Consider the following 20,656-nt stretch of genomic DNA (forward strand, 5'->3'; position numbering starts at 1 on the left):
ACTTCCTCGAGATGACTCGGCGCCATTTTCTGCAGCCACGTTCATTTGTTTCCTCGAGTCCGCGATCTCGACTCGATAGACCACTTATACCCAGCCGCAACAAAATCGCCGATTGTAACACTCGCCTTTCCTCTTGATCTACCTGCCAGCGAATGCATTGCCTTTCGCGCCCAGGCCATGACATGTTTCGTCTTGCCAGTTTGCTCTCTCTCTCTCGCGCCAGCGCACGCGCGAAGAAAACCCGTCATTTGGACAGCGCCACTCCTGTCGTAACAACGTGCAACTTGCTTTTGTCTTCCTGCCCCGAGATCCCTTCTGGCTCAAGTGCGACTTGCGCACCCAAGTGCCGGCTTCATTGCGCCTTTGCCGAGAGTTTAGTCTACCGAGACAGTATAGGCAGGCTGCAACAAGGTATACACAAAAAGAGAAACAAAGGTGGCAAGGCGGGCGGGGTAGTCGACGGACACGATGCCTCGTCCGCTGACGGCGTACATGCGTGTAAATGCAGACGGCTCCGCAACGCAACGGCGAGGCACGCATTTCGACACGGAGCGAACCTTGTATGTCGTGGTGCGTGCAAGCTCGTTCTTTTTTCTTCTACGTTTCTTTTGCCCGCCGGGGGCGCTGATAAGTGTTATTGTGCCTAATGGTGGAAGAGGCGTGAAAACGGATGGACCACGTCGGGCCGGCCGGGTCCTGTTTGCTTGCGTTCGACACGCCATCGTGCCGATTGCCCCTCGCAGTCTTTCGCTTCCGTGCGCTCGCCGGATCATCTGTGCGAGGGAAAAGGAAGAAGTCATCTTGGCCCCCCCCTCGGGCCGTTCGCCTGGAAAACATCGACACGTCGTCTCTCTTCTCTTCTCCGTGACTTCGTCGATGCATTCTGCAGCGTGTGCGTGTATACGAGTCCCCGTATAGAGTGGATATGCTGAAAGAATGACGATGTTTGCCTTGGCGCGACCAAGCAGTCCCACACGGCGCGGCTGCGAGGAGGAGATCGGGCGGATGGCTTCCACGTGACTCAGAGGCGCCACTGAGTCGTCGCGTAGGTACAAATGACCAATTTTGTCTTATACGTAGCCCAGATGCGGAACAGTGCGAAGGTGCAGTTTATCGTTCGCCGTCTCGGTTGTTTGTTACAACACTGCGGTTTTGTTCGCTCAATGGATACACACCGACGCGAATTCAGTAATAGAGGCAGCGCCCTGTAGTACATGTGGTGATACCGAGCTAACGACAGTCAGGTGACTTGTGGTTTCTTACGATTTGTACAGATTGCATGGCTTGAAGACAGTGATAGGTTAACACAGTATATATACTGAATATCTGTCAGGTAAGAGTAAACCTGCTCAACTGAATATTGATTTACGATTTCTGCGATGAATGGTAAGTATGTATTAAACTTGGTAGAGTGGCAGAATTTTAACACTGTCCCACCCCGCCGTGGTGGTCTATTGGGCTAAGCTACTCGGCTGCTCACCCGCAGGTCGCATGATTGAATCCCGGCTTCAGCGGCAGCATTTTCGACGGAGGTGAAAATGCTGTTGGCCCGTGTGCTCAGATCTGGGTGCATGTTAAGGAACCCCAGGTAGTCGAAAATTCTGGAGCCCCCTACTACGGTGTCTCTCATAATCATATGCTGGTTTGGGAAGGTAATCCCCACATATAAATCAATCAACACTGTCCCATTGAAATCGCCTTAATATGGTCAATACAGTGTTAATTAACCATTTCAGAAGCCACCTATGAAGAACTGTCTGCAAATGTGTCAAATCGCTACCATGTTACCCTAAGGCACTCAATATTTTATTTCAACAAGAATAATGAGATACTGATTGAATTTCTGAGTGTTGGAGCAAGTCATCCTAATTAAGTTGTAATTCAACGTCTCTTTACCCTGAAGGCATATATACTCAGTTTAGACATAAAAGTAATAAAATTTCAAGCTTGGAATATAGTGCAAATTCATTTTTTTTCTTTGTGTCCATTTTTAGCAAAGAAAAATTATTTTCACATTGCTCGCAGGAAGAGGCACGTCGCACAACATAGCCGACTGTGATAGTGCCTTCGGAAAAGGGATCATATGTGTCAGTACAGTGCAAAGTGAGGTTAAATGAAGACAAATTAATTTTGTGCAGGAGGTTCAATTAATCTAAAGTACCACATACCTTGCTTTTTCAAAGCCCCTACTTGATGCAAATAGCAAAATGAAGTGGTGTACACAATTGTGTACATAGCGTTTGAAAGGGTTGAACGTGCTCAGACAATGCGCACAGCCCTAACACCTGATTAGCCCAACACCTAAATAGCAAGCCGTTTATGCGGCTTGCCTTGTTACCGTCTTGACTTCGCAAGTTTAGATCTGTGTGTAATCGCCACCGTCATCGTTTCGCAAACAACAAAAATTAAACAGTTATACTCCTCTCTCACGGTGGCAACAAGTACGTCTGTTAAATAAAGGCGGTTACTGTTTGATTATTTCATCGATCGATTGATGGATTGTTGAGTGAGTAAATGAATGAGAGTGAGCGAGTGAGTGTCAGTGAGTGAGTTTTTATTGCTAAAAAATTCCACAGTTGGATACATCGGCTATTTGAAAGGCCAGAAGTGGGCCTTTCTAATAGCCGATCACCAAGAAATTAATCAACATGCACTCGACGTTCAATGTCGGGTTCTTACATACCACACACTTTGCCATGGACCTAACCGGCGACTTCACTTCGTGCCATGAAGGCGACATATCCGCCGACGAATTACCGCCAGCCATTGTTCGCACATTATATGACCTAAACAGCAGCGAATACGTATACCGAGGCCACAGGGTTCATCAAAGTGCTAACCGACGCAATCGTTAACCCGCCGCTCACGGCACGCGGCGATTGCTTCTTGCACGGTCCAAGGCTGGCCAAAGGAAAGTTAGCCAGCCGGAGGTGCGGCCGACGTCTCGCTCCGGGAGGTCGTCTTCCCTGCCAAGTGCGCTGCTGACCGCTTCGAGGCGCCTGCCGCAGGGGGCGCGCCGGCGTCGCTCACTTCCAGCTGTAACGGAGCGTGAAGGAGTCACTTCCGCCCGAGGCGTTAGCAACTCAACGACCGCACTGCCTCTGGCGGCGACAAAGAACACACGCAGTGACAACTGAAAGAATTTCGCTTTCTTTCTTTCTTTCTTTCTTTCTTTCTTTCTTTCTTTCTTTCTTTCTTTCTTTCTTTCTTTCTTTCTTTCTTTCTTTCTTTCTTTCTTTCTTTCTTTCTTTCTTTCTTTCTTTCTTTCTTTCTTTCTTTCTTTCTTTCTTTCTTTCTTTCAGTAGCCGACAGCCATAGCTATATCTCTTCGACACTGCGGGTCTGCAAGGAGCGTATATGCAGAAGCAGCACTGCGTGTGACCGATGCGCTCGTTTGCATCAGATTAGCGACACCGCCGGGCGCGTCATTATACACCGGAAGACACGGCTGTCAGCGCCCACCGGCGGAGCGCGCTCGACGTGCGCGCGAACGCTGCATGACAAATGCGGTCGACTACATCGCTACAGAACGCAGACGTCTTCAAAAGGGGCCTTTTCTTCATGCCGTACGCACGATACCGTCTTCATCCACCCTATGGTCAAGTTAAAGAAATAACAACAATAACTACGTAGAGAGTGCTGAGGAAGGAAATAAAGGTGACGTATGCAAATGAGACTCGTTCATTGCTCTGCCCCGAATGGTGACGGCTGCTTCGCTGTGCACCGTGAAGACTGAATGAAAGGGAACGAATGGAAGCTCTCTAGCTGTTCTCTGTTTTGCCAGAAAGCTTGAGTGTTTAAGGCCGGTTAAGACTGCCCAATGTTACTTTATGCGCACGCCAATGCCCCTCGGTATAGAAGCTTCAACCTTGTCCTAGACAACTGTGCCTAATGCAAGGAGTGTCATGTGTGCTGCGTAAGTTGTTAAATCTATGCAATAGGCAATGTTAATAAATTGGATTCTACAGCTTTAATTGCGGATTCTGATCGAGAGAAGATCCTCGCCTCGTTGTGTTTGAAACGGAGAACGAAAAGAAAACCTATCATCATCATAAATGGACACGCGCTCTCTTTGCCAGTGTGGGGCAGTTGAAACGTACTGTAGGTAAAGGCAGCGCTGTGGCGTTGACAACGCGAAAAATGAATAAAGAAAAATAAAACACTGGACTACACAGACGAAGCCTATCCTCATCTTCGTCCTGTGCTTGATCTTATGCATCACTCCCAGAACACGTGCGTCGGATTGTCCACCGTAGAATGAAATCACTCTGACGGGTGAGATAACGAACAAAGGGAAAGAGAGAGAGAGAAAGTAAGCAAGTGAGTGAGTGAGAGTGAGTGAGTGGAACAACTTTATTATGTCCACAATTGACGCGAGTTGACGTCACCTGGCAAGGCCCCCCTCGGGGATGGTCAGATTAAACCTCAGCGCCCTCGCGTGGTTCCTCTGGACAGCCAGGATTTCAGATGTAAGGTCGTGGACCTTAATCAGCTTGTTCATTTTTTTCTTGGTGAAAAGGGGGACCGGAAAGCCACAGATTCACTGAACATTCACGAAGAAATAAATGTAAAGACGACGCAAAGATATATAAAGACACTTAAAGAAATGGACAAGAAGGATGTAAAGGAAACAGACACAAAACAAAGCAATAACAGAGACAGCAAGAACAGGGAGGAATTCATATAATGAGAACGAGGGAGAATCAAAGAAAGGGAAAGAACCTAATATACAAAGAAATAGAAATAAAGGAACAACTGAGAAAGAGAGAGGAAAGAAGAAAAAAGAAAGATAGCAAATGAGAAAGACGAGTAGAGGAACACACAAACAGAAATCTACAGAGAAAGAAAGAAGTGGTAGTAATGACAGACAGGCAAAGACAAAAGAAAGAGATATAGAATAAGTACGAAAAAATATATGGAAACAAGAAGATTTATTAAGGCATATACTTGGTGCATATTGACGAAAATTGCTTAGCGCAAGAAAAAACGCCGCGCACAAGTGAGGCTCATAAGCTCTTGTGTGTGTCTTTCGCGTGGGCTGCGTTTTTGTTGCGGCTAAGTAATTCGCGGTTCGAAGAGAAACAAGGCAGGCCAACCAGCCCCGCACTTTCTTTTGGCTAGGCACGACCAGCGCCAAACTACCTTAACGTTTTATGTCGTGTTTTTTAACGAATATACGACGACCACAAAATACTTAGAAAGCACTGGGATCGGGTGCTAGTCGGTACTAGTTCATAACTTTTGTAAGCGCAGAAAACACGTATACGTGAGATGAACGAAATACACTGATATCGCTCGTCCTGCGTACTTCACTAGTCTTACGCATGTCTCTTTCGCGCTCACAAAAGTTACGGCACAAAATGCAGAAAGCCAGTAAGAACATAATGCTTCTTTAAACGTAAAAAAAAAAAACGAAGCTGAGTAGATGTTAAAATTCAAAAAAAAAGTTTCTCGCAGCAGGTATAGGTGACGAACCGAGATCGTCCCCCACCTTGTGTTCTCCGTTGGAGACGGCGAACACAACCATCACGGTTGTGCAATATCTGAGGGCTCGCGAATTGAGGAAGGAAACTGGGACAGATACGTTTGGCGTGCGAAGACTGTGAGGAAACAGTGGAGCTGGTGTCGGCTCCTTTTCTTCTCTCATCCTCACCGCTTATCCTCCCATCACTACCCTTTCTCACCTATTCCTATACTATAACATACAAGACCATGCTATGCTTCACTCTCTCGACGTTTTCTTTCCTTCGTTCGCACCCAAAAGTCACTGCTCCTCTCACTAGCCACCCTTTCACATTCTCCGCTATCGCCATCGTCACCGAGGGACGACGACGGAAGCTGAACCCTAAGGAGCTTCGCCCCTAAAAACAGCTCAGCAAATAAATGACGAACCAAACGAGAAACCCGCTAGCTTACAAATACGTGCACAGTTAATGAAAGGACTTCTACATGACTTCCAATGATAAAAATAAAAAAGACTGCAGCGAAGACGTGTACTGCTCAGACGAAACCTGGTCTCTTCAATGCGTCCAGCGAGTGGAACTGGACAATGAGGGAAATCAGACGCCTATGCGTATCCAGGGCAGCATGCAGCAGCACCAACGTGGCAGCGGGGAAAAGGTAAGCTAAAGGAAAGGACTGAACGGAGAAAGAACGTAGTGTCTGATGTGCGCTAGTTCAATACAGGCATTCTCCTATAGCCTAGAATGAAATTAAAAGGCAAGTAGAGATGGAAAAAGAGAGGAAAAGAGTCAAGAAAACAAACGTGAAAGGACAATGCCTGTAAACCATTTGATCAATACGGTACAGTGTCGCTGGAGCTACGCATAGTATTGTCTGGGTGCGACCACCTGGTGCGCTCTTTCGGTATGCATAGGCTATGAAACGTATTATCGCAAAGCCCCATTTCGTGAAACACAGCTGACGTTAACGAGTACCCATCATCAATAGATGGCACTATAGATGACACAAGACATCGTTTGGCTAATACTAGCTGATATTAGCACGTATCAGTAAATATTACAGCTTTCACTTGCAGACAAGATAAGCCTCTATTAGCCTGTGCTATAGCGTCTGCTACTGTCGTGAAAGCAAATGAGGTATAATCACCGATAAACACTACATGGAAGACTTTTTTCCGCACACAGATATGAGAGTCAAGCTCGACATGGTGGTGCAATCACGGGACAACGAAAGCAAATTTGATTATTGCGCATAGGGGTCGTCTTTTGAGAACCCTGTTTTCAAGTATTAAAGTGCTAAATTGAACTGATTTAAAGCTCTACAACGAGAAAAAAATGCAAGTCACGTTCGTATACTCGTTCATCATTTATTGGCCCGCTTATTCTATAGCAACGCTTCGTTGCTCCTTTATATCAACTTTTTAGAGCCTCCGACGTGTTACAGAACTACAACGCGAGTGTGCTATTTAGCTCATAGCAGCTTTACAACGCAAGGCCACGTCCCACGCCAGAAGACGGTCGCATGCCACCACCCTGAGTGTGTCTTCTTTGGATGGCCTAAAGCGAAAGCTTGCCTGGGCTGCAACTGCGCTTCGGGAACAGCAGCTGGAATCGATCCCGGTCCTCTTCATCCTTCTTCAGGCGCGTAATGAGTCGACGAGAAAAAGCGCCGCCACAATGGCGTCGAAAGGAAGAAAGAAAGAAAGAAAGAAAGAAAGAATAAGAAAGAAACAGGCGAAGGGGGATAGTACGCCAAAGGATGGTGTGAGAGCCGTGCCTGTTAGAGATCAGCACAGCGGCAGTGCAACGTCGGCGTTCAGAAAAAAGATCTCCCACTCGCTGCCTCTCACAAATCCGGACAAAACGATCACGGCTGCCGCGTACACACAATGAGATGCGATCGTAGCGCAACCGACCACCATATACGAATACAAGGCTTGTCCCTTTTGAAAGAGCCGAGGCGGTGTGGTATAGGTATAGCTAGCTGGCAAAGGGGATGATGCCTGAAAGATGTCCGAAAGGAGCGAAGGTGATAGGTCTGTGGCGGGTTGCCGGTATAACGCCGCGTCTGTCGTTGTCCCTGAAGTGTCCGAGCTGACACCGGCGAGCCGACAGATGTCACGCCCCGCGTTCGAAATTTCGCACTTGCTCCGGTGCGCAGCAATGGTCCGGGGACATTAGGGGGACACCGTCCTGTCTACGCCGCATCGCTGTTTCGCGTTGATGTGTGAACACGCACGCGCGCTCGAGGGAAGAGGCATCAAAGGAAAAAGAGAGACGTGTCTCTTAGAGGGAAGCCTGTATCCGTTTCGGTTGATCCCCTCTGTGTCCTTCTCCTTCGCAAAGCGACAACGACAACTGGATTGGCGGTTGCATTCTTCTCAATTGAATGACGGGAGGATTTGGGACGATCCATTTCCGTTGATACGTGCCGCTCAACGGACAGACGGGATCTTGTCTAGGCTTGGCGCGCTCGGTGGGCTCCCGTTTTTTTTTCTCGTGGGATTTATCGCGTGTGGCAGTTGTCAAAAGTATAACCTCACCCCAACCTCCCTCTTTCCCACCTCGGTTCCGCTGCGATCTCTTTGGAGTCGCATACTCTGCTGCCAAGTTCTGCTGAAGTTTCCCACGTGAACTGGAAAGCGTTCTTGCATAAAAAGACTGGTTTGTGGCGGCATCTCATACGAGCCTTTCATGCGGGAGGTAAAAGGGGAATACGGGGTGGGTGGTGTTTCTTTTACTCTATAGAGTGATTCTGTGGCAAGACGCAAAGAGCATAGCATTCAAATGATTAACGACATACATAGACATAGGACATTGCCATTTCTATAGAATCTAGTCACTCAATTTCAGCCCGTAATCAAGGGGTTGAGATAGTTGCGAGACCAAGAGGATTTTGTATCTATCAACTGTTCTCAGCCAGCAAGCACGGAGGAACCAGATCGTAAAGGAACGGGTTATATATCTGTCTGTCTGTCTGTCTGTCTGTCTGTCTGTCTGTCTGTCTGTCTGTCTGTCTGTCTGTGTGTGTGTGTGTGTGTGCGTGCGTGCGTGCGTGCGTGTGTGTGTGTGTGTGTGTGTGTGTGTGTGTGTGTGTGTGTGTGTGTGTGTGTGTCAGTTGGCTATTTATTATCAGTCATGATGTTGCTGCTTGTCAAGCGTCATTTGTTGTTGTCCATCGTTGCTCCTGCAACGATGTTACAAACATTACATGTGTACTCTTATGAACCAGCAAGTTTTAGTTGCTCGTTTCTGCAGGAATGCGCCAGCGAATGCTGTTTATCCAATGCCCACACGCGTGCGTGTATAGAGTGTACCTCGTTTCCTTAAAACTGACATCTGCAATCGAATGAGAACGACGATAGTATTAACAAAATGACACGTCAGTTGTAGTCGAACTCGCGCGCTGGAATCGTGACAGACAGACCGAGCGCAGGCACGAAAAGGATCGAGTGCTCACCTGCCATCACCACTGCGGAAATAGGCCTCGACGTGGGCAAAACAGACCACATTCCGAGGACCGGAAATTGGGGATCTCACAAACGCCGATGTTGCGCCTTCGTCAGAGTTCAGATACATGAAGGTGGTGCGTTGACTGGGTGGCCTCTGTACATTTGTCAATCTGAAACGTCTGGCATCAACAATTCGTTGAGAACGAGGGCCACCAAGAACTCTGCGCTAAGCCTTGTATCGGTTAAGCTTCATGTTGATGTCGGCCCGTCCAAACGTGGCTCATGCCTGTTACTCATTCGACGGTGAAGATGAGAATTATGATGATGGTAATATCATTTTAATGAATCGAGTCATTACTCACACAAGCATGGCATAGACTGCGAATGATTGCGATGCTCGTGATATCAACGCTGTTGTGACAACTCTGGGCTTTAATTACGATATTAATGATCACTTGAAAGCATTGTTCTTGTTTAAACGAGTCATATAGAAAAGAGTAATGGAACAAGCGTCAAAATTGACGACACTGCCACAGCGAGAAAATTGAAATGTTTCCTTCCTCTACTGTATGCAATATACTTCTAGAAGGAAACAGCGCCTTGCTGCACGAACGCGAATGATTATGAACATTATGGTTGCGCTTCATGTGCAGGCATTGTCCTTACATATTTTCATATTACCTGGCGTCTTCCTTTCGCGGTACATCCTTCCTTTCGAGTATCCACATGCGTATAAGGACTAATAATATTCATAGGCATTAAAAAATGGCAATGCTTCTTTGCGTGCTATACAGCTGCCGCCCAGACTCCTTCACGCCGTTTTTATTATCGCATAAAACTCCTGCGCAGGAAAAACATAAGACAGCCGTCAGTTGCCGTATAAGTGATAGATATAGTTATTAAGGTAAGGGCTGGTTAACGTAACACATTTGGCCTGTCAAATTCAGGCTACCTTATTCGTCGTATATGCAAACGTAAGTTTTCAGCTCTTCTTTTTTTTTCTTCACAGCATTGCTTTGATATTGCTGGCCTAAACCTCAACCATAACTAAATGAATTCACCCCTACATACATATGCACCTTTTCTTGAGTGCTGCTTGAAGAAAACCTCGAGGTCTGTCAAAGCACATGAGCGTCTCAGTTGTAGATGTTCCTCACTCGATCGCGATCGCAGACGCCTTTCTCGCAGAGCTTCCTCTACACACACACACACACACACACACACACACACACACACACACACACACACACACACACACACACACACACACACACACACACACACACACACACACACACACACACCTTAATCTGTAACCTTAATCATTGAGTTACACGAAATTACCCCACCGCTTCACAGGTCACTCAACGCGGAGATACCCCACTGCGCGCACTATACATAACCACCGCTGCTAGCTGGTATCGATTGCGTTTCTGCAGTGTGTTTGTGAGTTACAGGTATGCATCGCACGCACGCACACTCAAGTGTGAGCGTCGACGAGTGCTTTATAGCATCGGTGCGGAAAGCTTTTTGGAGGCAGCGACGGCTCCCAATCTTTTATGCGTGTCTCCGGTGGACGCCTCCATTGCCTCTCAGACTTACTTTTTCCCCTTCTTTTACCGCGACATGCTGGCGGCGCGTGCACCACACCGTGCGGCGACACATCACAGGGGCGCCGGCCTATGCCCGGCGACGGTGCTCGTCTCCGGGGAAACACTCTCTGTCGGAGCGGGTTTTGAGTGAAGCGGTGGCGAAAAGAAACGAGAGCGATATAGAGGTTTATACACGGTGGACTGAGCCGGCGGCGTTTCTTTGCAGCAGTGCCGCCAACACGGCTAGTTCTTTTTTATTTCCCTCTATGTGCGCTACGGCAGCGTACAGACAGAACTCCTGCATGCGGGAAGCCCTAAGGTGGAAGCTCCAGCCGCGGGGGCGACACCATGGCTCGTTAGAGCTGTGTCGAGCCGCCACCGCTGCCTCTGCCGTAGACTATCACGTGCCATAGGTGTGAGAGCTAGCTTGAATTGCGTGCATTGGGCATCCAATGGAAACGGGCATTTCGGAGAGCGAAAATCAGATTTAAAAAAAAAACTCACAGTGTCCGTTACTCATTCGCTCGAAACGATTCGAAGCGAAAGGCACCTTGTGTCGATGCACTTTGTATCCCCGTCCAACATTCACCGACTTAATTTCATAATTACGAATCACTAAACAGACCTTCCCTAATTAGCTCACTTCCAATTGAATATGTTTTATCAGCATATATGCGACCATGTATAACCTATACTTCCTGTGACACTCTTTCACTTATCTCCCGCCTGCTTTTCCTTTAAGCCCACGTTCCCATGGGTCACATATAAGTATTCCACCTTAACCGTGCAAATCACCATGTGCTACTGAAGTAAGAAACCAAAGCCACATATACGCGAGTGTCTGCGGAAGCCACTGCATGATTATCGAGCATAGTTTCGGATTCTCGGGAGAATAACCTATACTTCCTGTGACACTCTTTCACTTATCTCCCGCCTGCTTTTCCTTTAAGCGCACGTTCCCATGGGTCACATATAAGTATTCCACCTTAACCGTGTAAATCACCATGTGCTACTGAAGTAAGAAACCAAAGCCACATATACGCGAGTGTCTGCGGAAGTCACTGCATGATTATCGAGCATAGTTTCGGATTCTCGGGAGAATAATGCACAGGTGGTCGAATGCGCTCATCAGGTTTCGAGTGTCTGACGCTTGCTGGCGCCCTATGCAGCACAATGGTGACAGCACTATGGTGACGACGATGGTAGCGAGACACGGACGCATCGCAGCAGAGTTATAGACTAATGACAGTGTGGAGTTAGCGTAACAGGAAGTGTGACAGTACGCATTGGAAAGGGCAGGGGCCATTCTCCCGGTTACCTAAGAGGAGAGGGGGTCGTGAAATCTGCCCCATACTTTGACTTAGTAGGGGGGGGGGGGCAGTCGCTGCGACGAACTGCCCCGATGGTGAACCCAGCGCACGCCTATATGAGAGTGATGGTAGTGTAAGCGCCCGTGACCATTATACTACGATGGCATAGTGACACTATAATCACATTTAGACCTAGCTGAAATCTTCGTGATGACCACGCATTCATGGTGCAGTATACGCGTTAAGGAACTCCAGGTGGCCATAATGGTCCAAATACCCCATCATATCCGTTACAGCGTGGGCAGCTTCAGGAGACAAAACCACAGAAACCGCTATTTACCCCCGAAATTGATTGTTGGGTGACTTAGACATGCATGGCGAGATTCGTAGCACGCACGAACTTTTGTGTGTCCATGTCAACTGTGCAAGCTATGAGTTTCACTATGAATGCCATTTACACCGGTTACATTACGCGCTTGGTATGGCGTTGTCATGGCAAGTAAAAAAATCGCACAGACAACACTCATCTGACCACCCTTGACAGCGCCCAATGATTTACAACACTTGTGATTAGGTTCCGTGAATGAACCCATGTGCGTGCCCGATTCGTGCTCAATATATTGCGTTGAAAACAAAACATTCATTTACTGGCGGTGTTTGTTGAGAAGAGTGTTACCATTATCGATTTAAAGCCCAGCGTTGTCGTCAGCCAATAAAGTGCAGTCGATATATATGGTGGTGGAAGACCAACAAATTTACATATCTTTTCCCTTCCCAGCCTCATAGTCACAACAGCGAAAGTGGCAATACAACTTGTTTTTGAATAGTCATTATCATTTTGTTATAATGAAGCGGCAGCCAGTGCCAATAGCAGTTACGATTCATTTGTTGTTGCTATATCCATGTGCCTCAGCTGAGCCGTTTTGCCCATATTGTTACACAACAGTTGTGAATTGTTCTGTGCAAGTAAAAATGAAATTTGTCGTTTGTTTTTCTTTGTAACACTACATTTTTTAACTTTCGTCGTAACAGCAAATGCACAATCATGCCTCGTGAAGTCTTCTTTCTCAACGTCCCCAACAGTCACACGTGTCTGATACGTACATACGGAGCAAAAGAGAGAATTCACTGCGGAGGAGGTCGATGTCATTCCATAACCAGACAGAAATGCAATTCACGCGGGACGCTGCTCACGTTTTCCCAATTCGCACGCCCCGTGTCGTATTCATACGCGAATTTACGAGAAGCGCGAGAACACGCCCCCGGGGTTCTCCGCTCGTGTCCGAACGCCGGCGTCGCGGTCGCCATGGCGATGACGCGAGAAGGCGTCAAAACCGCGTCTGGGGTGGTGCGAGCACCAATGGGCGGCGTGAAGCGACAACAGAGAAAACGCCGACGGCCAAGGGTGTCACCGTTCACACCTCCCCGCTCGGCGAGAGAGCGAGGCGCCAATGCGAGCGGTCGACGCGGCCTCGAAGTCGATATACGCGCTCTCATGGTGGGCTGGGAGTCGGGCCTGGAGCTCGGAGCGACCAGTGCGGTCCAGACCACGCAGTAGCTCAACGGTGGAGGGAGTCCGTGACGTCGCATGAACGCAAAGGCGTCGATGATAGAAAAAAAAAACAAAGGGGGGAGGGCGATATTGCGAGCCCGCCCGGAGGCGTGAATTTTCGCACCTCGCCGCCGCGCGCGTTATACAGGGCATAGCGCCCGCTCTGCAGGAGTTGTATAGGCGCTGTATTATGCATGCGGCGCCGGTATGCCATACGCGTTTCCGCATATTATGTGGAGTGAAACAGAGAAGCGCCTGCTCACCGTCACGCTTGAGGGAATCACTTGGTCTGAGCAGAAGTGTCACATGTAAGATCATATATGCTGCAGACAGAACTTGAATGGACGGGAAAAGTGTCCCCGTGCCGTTGAGAGTGTATGGCTGCTTCGAGAGTATGAGAAGAGCTGCCGGTGAGTGTGAACACAATCGAACAGTTACAACGAGTCGTCATCTGTTTCGTATAGGAAAAATAGGTATGCGTACGTGCAGCGCATAATTCAGGAGAGAAGGTGTATTCCGATACGGTACAAGCAGAACCGACCACCTCACGGAGGTGACATACTCCTCCGAAGATGACTGTAGAAAATAATAATAATAATAATAATAATAATAATAATAATAATAATAATAATAATAATAATAATAATAATAATGACATTATGGCAGCTTCGCACGAGTGGCGCAAAGCCTGAGGGAAAAGCGCAGCTATAGGTATATTTATTTTCTTTCAACTGCTTTTCTTTTTCTCTGTTTCATCTCTATTTGTGTGTGTTTAAAAAAAGTTTATTTACACTATGTACAGAAAACAAAAGTTTCATAACATTCCAGTAATGGGCACATATACACTTCGGCAGATCTATTTACCACGACAAAAACATCACTACGTTGAAAGAAAGACATCATTGCTCTAATATACATGACTACTTTGGCACACGTGTACAGAAGAACTCACGCGATATCATGATATCATGAATGATATAACGATACAATAGATACAATGAGACACAGTTGGTTACAAACGAAATAATGAATAACTACTCAACGGGCACTGCTTAGCACCACATCGGTAGAAAAATGAGGTTTACCCTTTCGTGTTCAACATTGACGAAAGGGCACAACCAATACCGCAGAAACTCGTGCTCCCCGAGGAAGAAAAGCTCCTCAGAGAGGAACGCGAGGATCTCTCGTCTCATTCGGCCAGTATCGACCACAAAGCACGCCGGCGGCAGTTCGCAGCCACGGTCTTGCATCGGTTTCGCCAAAGGCTGAACAGTCCTGCAACTATTAAAAGAGCCGAGATGCGCCCGCGAGGGAATCGGCCATTCGACACGAATGTTTGCACACCCTGCCCCTGAAAACCAGCATGGTTTTCCAGCATGGACCGCACGCCGCACTCCAGCAGTTATACCATGCAGCATGGACCGCACGCCAAAAAAAAAAAAAAAGGGTGGGAGATCACACAGTCAAATGTCACATGTCGATTGGTCTCTACCATGCATGACGCAGTTGGGGCAAGTGGAAGTGCGAACCGCCTGCCATCGCTGCAACAGATCTCGAGTGGGAAGCAAGCCCCAACCCAACCGCTAGACAAACTCCCGGAGATGTGCTGGCAACACTGCTGCAGTTATTGGTTTCCAAGCGCGGTTCATTACAGATTGACGATGCTGGGACACCAAGGACCGTAGCAAGGCGGCCATTGTGTCCACCACTTCAGATTCGGCCACCTCTATCTCTGGACACGTAGCCTCCGACCGTCGGTGAAATGCCAGAAGGGCTCGATACAAAGATGGCAGTTCAGTTGATTGGGGACCTTGGTTAATTTGGCTAGCTGGCAGGAAGACGCGTAGTGATGGCCCCAGATGGTAGCGAGCCAGTGTCTGAGCGGGCGTACCATCGATGCTCAGTATTCGCAGAAAAGTGCAGAGGCACCAAATAGAAGCCGTGACGGAAACGTCGGGGAATGCAAAACCACCTATATTACGTGGTTGAGCCAACAACTGACGAGACAATAATTCTGTGCCACCAGACCGAAACAAATGAGCTGATGCAGCTTTGCACTTCCTTGGACACGTAGAGCGGTGGTTTTACAGAATGGCAAAGGTAACAAAATTTTCCAACGTAATCCGTTTGAGCTAAGTTTCGGCGTTCGAAGAAAGGGAAGTCGAAGTGCCTGGCTTCTTTTACGTCACTTCTTCATTTTATCTTTTTCTATCTGCCACTTCCTCACTCTCCCCTTGTTCCTCTCGAGTTATCTCGTTCTTGCCATTTTTGCCCTGCTCTGGGTTTCCATTTCTACATTTTTTCGTGCGTTTCTTTCTATATACTTCTCTGTCGTTCTAATTCTTTTTCGGTCTGTTATGTTCAACTCTTCATTCCCTTTATATCTGTTTTTCTCTCTTTTTCTCTCACATTCTTTTTCTCCTTGTTTTTGAAAAGCCTTTTTGTCTTTTATACCACTAGTAAAGCTTTATTTATCACCGTCTTTCTTCTTTCTCTCTCTTTTCCACTTGCACGTTTTGCGTTTGACACTCGCACCACATACTGCACTCAATAGTTTGGCTTGCCCAAGTCTTTTTGCGCATACAAACTTTAGTAGTCTCGCATGATAAAGCAAAAGTTACCGATAGCTTGAACATCCTAACCGTAAGGACAACGAAGGGAGCACGTGATGCTTAATGGTAGTAATAGTGGTCTTTTATGTCAGCTGGATCACGTCTTGTTGGTCGCCTGGCTCTCGGATGATGATCTTGCTGATGATGGCCGTTAGCATTGCTTCTTCTTGGTAACGCGGCGGTGGCGCACAGTCCTAGAGGAGGTGTCCCTGGGGGGCTCGTGCCTTCTTGCAGTGTTGGCGTATATCCGTGGTGTAATCCTGAAACGCCAGCGGCTGAAAGCGGGGCCTCCATGGGTTCAGACGCGATTAGGTTGCTGCTCCAGGACGTCTGAGCACGCTAGTGTCTCCTTTAATTCCGCTACCCTTTCCCCCCTTCATGCCGGATCGTCAATAAAGTTCTTTCACTCACTATGTGAGAGAAGAAGTTACTGGCCACCAATAAGGAATCCTTGGGACTAATATAGTAAAAATCCTACCAACGAAATACCCTGACCACTACACCTTCCGACGGCGTGCTTTCCGACGGCGGACAAGCACCATAGATCTACTATATAGTTTGTGCAAGAAAAACAGGAATATGTCGCGACGCAAATAAATATCCATGGTCACAGCGTGGTCGCTCTATCCTTAGATATTGACATTCTGTGCGCCCGTGTGTTCCTCAGCAAAACGCGGTCGCGTAAGGCGGTGGACACTTGACAGCCATATGTGCGGTCGCTCGAATCCCACAGCGCGTATGCTTATTTCGAATATGTAGAGCGGGCAACAAACCAACACTGCTGCAGCCAGCTTAGACGAGAATAGCACGTGAAGCACCGAATACGTTAAGGATGAAGTAGTGGCGACGAAGACAACCCGACGCGAATGTGACACCATGTCTGCCCGCCGCGTTGTGCGATGCTCTTCAAATGCTCTCTCTCTCTCTCATTGTCCAAGACTCTGGCAATCTCCACTATCACGAACGTGCTGGCCGTGCGAAAGCCTTGGCCATCTCCTGCCTCCCGCAACAGCTCTCTCCCTGTCGAACCTCCGCCGCGGGGTGCCAGCACATTTCGGGCGTGCCACCCGCGGCCGTACGAGACCGTTTGCATGACGCTCGGCGCCTGTCACATGTCGCGCGTCACTTGGTGTCCGCAGTGCTCTTCTAGCACTACAAGTTTACTCATATAGCATTCTTCCTTATTTAGTATAGCATTCTTTCTGATGTCTGTCTTCTTCGTGCTGAATAGACTATATTTTTTTGCTTATTCTTTGTTCAGCTGAGAAGTTGCTCGTTCGTCGATGCGCACCCTTTTTTTTTACGTGTATAAGTGGACGCACTCCGAAAAAGGGCGCATGAGCATTTCGAACCTTGTTTGTTAGTTTAACTCACGTGAACGCGCTGATGGATGGCGAAAACACACACACACACAGAGAGAGAGAGAGAGAGAGAGAGAGAGAGAGAGAGAGAGAGAGAGAGAGAGAGAGAGAGAGAGATTATGGGAAAGGCGACAGTCGATGGCGTGGCGAGGGGTCATTTGAGTCAGCTTCAATGGAACGGCAGTGCGACGGTTATCACTCCATGTGAGATCATAGCTCAGAAATGATCTCGAACCGACTACTATCCCAAAGGTCGTGTCATCACAACCAGGCTTCGGCGGGTTGTGATGGACCACAAGAAAACTGCTGGTGATCCATATGCTCAGATTTAGGTGGACATTAAAAAACCCACGTAGCCGAAATTTCTGGAGCCGTCTACCATGGCGTCCCTCTTAATCATATCCTAGCTTTAGGACATAAAACCCGAACAATTGTGCTTTATAATCATAATATTGAAGACGGTTTATGTCAGCATTTCTAGAATAGCGCTATCATGATGAGGCCATGCGAACTCGATGCTTGCAATTGAGTGCAATGCTATGGGCCTATCTGTCTATAGCGCTTTCATTCGTAGGATTTGATGCAGAGCAAAATCAAATTTACTCATCAACAGGACAGTGTTATATGCTAGTGTCCACAAAGATGTTACTGGCATTTTTTCTGTCATATAAATGACGTCGGCATAACAGCACACAAATGTGTGAGACTAAAATATGGTGAGAAAAAAAAAACATTTTTCCACAGTCCCTGAAGTAGCCCCGAGCACGAACTATTATATAGGTCACACACAAAAAGAGGCGGAAGCTTTTGTGTGTGAACGCCTGGTACATTTCTTTCTGTTTCCGTAGCCAGCTATATGTTTATTTCCACACTCTTGATAGGGATCGCACTGCCATATATAGCGATGAATTTTTACGCTGCATCACGGCACTGCAGTGAGAGTTTTACTGTTGCCACCAAAAATCAATAGCGCGCGGCAAAGACTTGTTTCCATTCTTCATCTAATAGTTTTTATGAGAACTTTGTTTTTTAACACCTAAATACGTTTAGTGTGGTAGAAAGACATGATACCCGGAATGAATGGAGGATTGGGTCGCCTGAAGAAACCTCAAACCTACTAAATAAGCAATACTTCATTACTTGGGGGCGAATACAAGCCTACACAATTGCACAGATATTCGAATGCGTGCTCACGCTCACACAGTAGCTCCACATTGCTGGCTGGGGTTTTACTATACCTTATTTTAAGTGTAATCGACGAGCGATGACGGCGCTAGGCAACCCACTGAGCGAAGGAGAGCGCGCGCGCACAGGCACATCAAAAAAAAAAAAAGGGGGGGGGGGAGGGGGCACAAGTGACATCGCGGCTTGAAGGCAAACAACGACAACCACCGACGACATCCTTTAATATGCGAGTCTGCAACAGTTCTCCAGTTTAGAGTACGACCACGAAGACGCCTCTCGAAGCAACTCGGGAAGGACACCTGAAGCGGTTGGTGTAGTTCTTCAGAAGGGTGTTTGCTCCTGAGCTGTGAGACGGGTACCGTAGGATAGTGGGAGGAGGGGAGGTGTTCGAGGGTTACGATAGCTATGGGACGTTCACGCAGCCGGACATACGCGCCGTTCGGCACAGCACGACATCGCGCGACACGCAGCGCACGTCACCTACCGCGACGACGCGGTGGTCATCGCGCCGTGTCCCGCATCATGCACCGGCAGCTCCCGCTGATACTGCTACTGTTGCTGCTGCTGCTGCCCACAGGCGAGGTGACGTGTCGCGATGTGCACTGCATGCACCCGTCTCTGCCGACGCTGCCCTATAGCTGCCTCGCTTATGCCTCTTGCGGAAGCAGCACTCCGACCTGCCATCTAGATTGTCCGTCGCGTCTCGGCTCTGTCCCAACGTCGCGGTATATTGCCAGGAGGCGACAGCGCACGTTGTGGGTGGTCCACGTATCCCGACACCTGGTGGCACACATATGATATGCGCGCATTCGCGTGATGCGCGTACGACGCTCGTTTTCTTATTTCTTCCCCCCAGACGTGTCCCACCGCCACCGCCACCAACCTGAAATTTGGGGCAAGCGTGAGTCAGCATGTGTGACGGGCGATCGCTTGCATATACTCCTTGCGCCTACGCGTATGTTGTTATTTCTTAGGAATGAAGCGCCTTAAGGTTGAGGCTTTTCCGTTGGCCTCGTGCGCCGTAGCCGCCACTGATGGTGACGATGTTGATGACGATGAAGAAAGAGTGTGTTTCAGGCCAAAATTTTTTTTTTCTGCCATCACGGCACAGCACATGCAAGGCGCCCACTATAGGCCATGGCGATGACGCTGATGACGATGAATTTAGATGTTGACGACGATCATCGCGTACAACAACTGGTTTGTGCAGTAGACGACGTCTCAATATGCTCTACGATGTCCTCCGTATGACTGGAAGCAACCAGCAACCACCAGGGCAACGTGCCCCTGTAGACATCGTCTTTGCCAACTTGAGGCTAGATGCTATACCACGAATCAGTAATAATGAAGGCAAAACAAGATTCGCAACTCAACTCAACATATACAGTTATGAAATATTGTATATAACTGTACACCACTTGGCACTCATTTATATACGTGAGTGGTCAAAGCCACGGGGAATTTACGGTCACACCGTGCTTCACTGATTTATCATCAATCATTTCATGGACATGCCGTGATTTTTTGTGTATACGCACAGGTACATCACAATGAAATCAGTGACGGGTATTTTTGTACCACACCTGTGTTCCCGACGCAATGCGTTAATTTATCGGTGTCATGGAGATGCCGCAAAAACAACTGCCATGGCATCCCATCACTTCAGTTCAAGTGGTAATCATCTTACATAAAGACATTGAAAAAAAAAACGGACTATACTGCAGCCTACACGTGTAGTATAGACGAATTAAATACAAATTAGCAGAATATGACTAGTCATGCCATAAAGAGTTTCCCATTAAGGTGACTAAAACATATCTCAAGGATGGCGGGGAAGTATCACAGCTGGATTGCAAGATAAGATTAGGAAGTATCCATGCATGGGACAGAGTAAGCATGTCATGCAGGGATACATCTATATCAAGGCAAAAAGTATAGAGATACCTCACGCAACAAAAAAAATTGGCCATCAACGTGTGCGGCATCAACAAAAGTGGCCCCGCCCAAAAATAATCACGTTGCGTCGTCGCCATGGCTTCACACAGCATGACGCAACATGATGCCATCATCGGATGAGACCATCGCTTGGTCACAAAAACATTGCAAAGCAATAATGTGATCAAAGCACAG

Source organism: Rhipicephalus microplus, chromosome 3, assembly GCF_043290135.1.
Source record: "Rhipicephalus microplus isolate Deutch F79 chromosome 3, USDA_Rmic, whole genome shotgun sequence".
Classification (NCBI taxonomy): Eukaryota; Metazoa; Arthropoda; class Arachnida; order Ixodida; family Ixodidae; genus Rhipicephalus; species Rhipicephalus microplus.